The sequence below is a fragment of the Vollenhovia emeryi genome, unplaced genomic scaffold (assembly GCF_000949405.1).
Source record: "Vollenhovia emeryi isolate VEMERY1.0 unplaced genomic scaffold, V.emery_V1.0 DF939399.1, whole genome shotgun sequence".
In the NCBI taxonomy this organism is placed as follows: domain Eukaryota; kingdom Metazoa; phylum Arthropoda; class Insecta; order Hymenoptera; family Formicidae; genus Vollenhovia; species Vollenhovia emeryi.
In genome coordinates, this window is record NW_011966967.1 from 42,312 (window position 1) to 42,558 (window position 247).

Here is a 247-nt window from a genome sequence, read left to right on the forward strand (position 1 = left end):
CGGGCCTCGCGCGGAATGATGCAACCCGGCAGGAGAGACGCACGTGCACGTACCCACACATACCGGCAAGCTCGAGGTGGCGACTGGCGAGGCTATACTATACGTGAAGTGAGCCAGCGCGCATGACCACAAGGGTCCCGTAGCTGAGTAGCCAATGAATATCGAGAAAGACTGCGCGCGCAACAATGGCGGGCGCGCGTAAATACGAACGCAGCAGCAGTTAAAAGACTACGGCATATTTCGGGTT